Source organism: Nannospalax galili, unplaced genomic scaffold (genome assembly GCF_000622305.1).
Source record: "Nannospalax galili isolate Female #2095 unplaced genomic scaffold, S.galili_v1.0 scaffold311, whole genome shotgun sequence".
NCBI lineage: Eukaryota > Metazoa > Chordata > Mammalia > Rodentia > Spalacidae > Nannospalax > Nannospalax galili.
This window is the reverse complement of record NW_008330298.1, coordinates 990,707-994,173: the sequence shown is the minus strand read 5'-3', so window position 1 is coordinate 994,173 and position 3,467 is coordinate 990,707. Positions and strand designations below refer to the sequence as shown.

At 41.2% G+C, this 3,467-nt stretch overlaps 1 pseudogene; it reads right to left on the bottom strand.

Moving 5' to 3' along the window:
- Window positions 1-1,164: 1,164 nt before the first annotated feature.
- LOC115072198 lies at window positions 1,165-2,739 on the bottom strand (annotated as a pseudogene).
- Window positions 2,740-3,467: the final 728 nt, after the last annotated feature.

The window sequence follows — 3,467 nt, the reverse complement described above, 5'->3', positions numbered from 1 at the left end:
TCTTTTGACTATTTTTTCAAGGTCAAAACAGGGTTTATTTTACATTAATGTATTAACTGCTTTGTTCTGAAATAATCAGGGAAGTTCCTTTAAATAACTCTTCCCTCACTTTGTGGTCAGTCCTGGAAAAACCAATAACAAATTGAATTGCATCCAAGAGACTGAAGCTTAAAGATGATTAACAGGTAGCAGGTTATAGTTCAACCATGATTGGGGCCCTCATTCCTAGACTACAGTTGCAAAGGTCCTGATGGTCAGACCTGTACTCCACTGTTCCCGTGGTGATGCCCCTAGTAGAGAGGAAAGGAGGGGGGGATAATTTCCAGAAATACTAGCAAAGGGGCAGAAGTGTTTCTTCCCAGTCAGAATGGCTTAGCGTCTGATGCTACCCTACCCTAGAATCTTGGTGTAAAGCTCCCAAAGTCAGAGGAGGCAACCAATAAAACAAGGACAAGGGTGGCAGGGTGAGTGTGAATGAGACCAAGACTAAGCTGAAGGGGATATGGACTGGCAATATACTGGAACACTGGCCTTCCAAGGCTAGGGGAAAGAATGTGAGTATGCCATGGCAGGGTCTGTAGGGGAAACATGTGACTGGTGGCATGAATCCACAAGATTGAGTGTAGTGTCCACCAAATAGGGGACTGGACTGCAGTGTAAGAGTGGCCAGAGTGGCCCTCCATAAGAAGTTGTTACTAGAGAGACACAGGAGCAAGGGAACATCCTGTGTTCTTGAGAGCCCCTTGGATGACAAGACAAAAGCTAGGTGGAGCAGTATGGAGGGTTAAACTAGCTTGGGAGGATGAAACCTGTCAGAGACCAGGAGCCCTGCCCTTCCATTAGCATTAGCTTCTGAAAACTGTTTATAATCAGGTCTGGGAAAAAACAGCCCTCCCAAGTCTCTCCCAGCTGCAGGACTTCTCCCATGGAAGGGGAAGGAAAAAGACACAACTTTAGGAGGCGGGGATGTAGGAGTGGTTATTGGATCTTCTTGTCTTCTCTGGGTTAGCAGAGTGGTGGCAGAAGATGCCTTGTGGGCATGTGGATGATGTGTGGTTTTCCTGGATTGTAATAGACTCTAGAACCAGGTTTTGTGGGCTTGGCCTCAGTTGCAGGATTGGAATGAACACTGAATCCACTGACCAGAGGCTCCATGGAGCCAGGTTAAGGTTGTAGTAGAGGCTGTACATGTCCATGTTTCATCCATTGTGGGAGGTCCTAGATAGCGTTCCAAATAAGGACAGCGGATAGGGGTAGCCAGGTGGGCAGGGATACATTCCATTGGTGACTGATAGGGGAAAGCCATAGGCCATGCTGGGTAAGTAAGAGAACCCATGGGTTGTATTGGAAGCGTCATCTCTGGAAGCTTAAGATCAGACTTGAAGCATCCGTTGTCCAAACCCAACGGTAGTCATGCTATGAAGGTAAACTTGTAGAAAGAGGAGCTCCCCAGCCACCTCCTGTTTCTCCCTTCAGTGTTTATATATTTTGTAGTAAACAGTGGCTGCTTAGTCTCATAGTCCTTCATCAGATAGAGGAATATCATGAAGAACTCCACGGCATCTTTTCCTGTATAGAGAAAGATTATCCAGTAAGCAGCAAGATAGACAGTGCCTTGTTTTGGTCCCTGTGAAGGCATGGCGTGTTCTTCATGTCATTGAATGGAAAGAGTACATGATCTTAGGATGTGAGGATGTTATTAGTATTGTTTAATCTCCCCACCACCCTCAGAGTGATTCTTGTTCAGTGCTTTAGTCCCTTCCAAAGGGTCCCCTTTACTCTTTTTTGAGACAGTGCACTGTTAAATGGTCAGGGCAGGTCTTGAACTTATTTTGTAACCCAGGCAGACATTGATTTTGTGATTTTCTGCTTCAGCTTTCTGTGTAGCAGGGATTACAGGCCTACATCATTAGGTTATCTTTTAATGTTGAAGGTCACATTCTTTGAATACTACCTTTATCATTTCTTGTGTTTAAATTTCCACTTAGGTTTTTAGACAAAAATATTCAGAATGTTTATAAAAGCCAGAGCTCAAAGAAGACTGGAATGAAACAGTCTTCTGGTCATAACAGAACCTCTGCACTCTTTAATTCACAGCAGCAACTGTATTTGCTTGTGCAACACCTCTGTAAGATCAAGCCTGCAATATTTTAACATGGAGTGGGGAGGTCTCAGAAGAATTTACCCCTAACCAAGAAGCTATTGACAGTTTATGGCTTCTGGGGAAGATAGAGTCAGTTTTATCTAAGGTTGTGGCCTATTCTAGGGGGACCATACTCCAGTGTGTTGCCCCACACTTATTAATATATGTTCAGTACAGATTGGACTTAGTGGGTTATGAAAAACTGAGGACACAGTGTTTTGAGGGGATGGAGAAGTTGTGGGATCTGGGAGTATTTAGTAGTAGTTGGAGTAAGTATCATCAAAATATATTGTATGAAGTTCTTGAAGAGTTAAAAAAGCTACTTATGATTTTCCCTTAATTTTCCACATGTCTCTATGGGAAATAATTTTCATTAAATTATAGAAATGAAAATATTTAGTAGTATAATATCTTACAGCTTCTACATTTCTAAGTCAGTGTTGAAATAGCGTTCTTTTCAGTAGCATCTTGGCATTTCAAGGACATTTTGCATTCTGTTACATATGTAACAACCTGACTTTGTGTCTTAATCTGACCGCATCCTTTTCCTGTGTAAAAACACCACCAAAATCATTAATCACTGCATTCCTAGCCATTGATGCAGGTAGTGGCAAAAACTCAATGCCGAGACCAAGATTTTCTCTCTTTTTTTCATTATTTTTACTTTATGTGCATGAGTGTATTGCCTGGGTGTATGTGAGTTGCACCCATGTCGTGCAATGCCCCGGAGGTCTTCAGATTTTCCTGGAACTGGAGTTAAGGATGGCTCATAGCTGCCATGTGGGTGCTGGGAATAGAACCCGCATCCTCTGCAAGAGCAGTCAATGCTCTTAACCACTGAGCCATCTCTCCAGCCCTCCTGAGACCGATAGTTTCTTAAAGAACTACGTGACTATGTTTAGTTTTTTCCTAAAAATGTAAGGTATCAAGCAACAAAGTTAATAAGTAAGGACCCCATTCCATTCTCCACTTTAGCACCCATATATAGATCTAGGATAGTTTTATGGGTCTATAAGCACCTAAATCTTATTTGTCTAACTAAACCATTTTTGATTAATATAAACATTATAATCCTCTTGAGAATTTATACTATGTATCACCAACTTTACTGAAATAATGATGCCTATTTGTGAGACTTAAATTGATAAATGCTTATTGAGTAATGTTAAACATAAGAGGTCAACAAATTGTTCTTTAAAGTGTTAACACTTGTAAATGTATGAATTAGTTATGGAAATTTCAAAATTACGTAAGTTACACAGGACTCAATTTCACATAAAAGGAAAGCATTTTTGAGATTTTACATAATAAGATGTGTGAATAT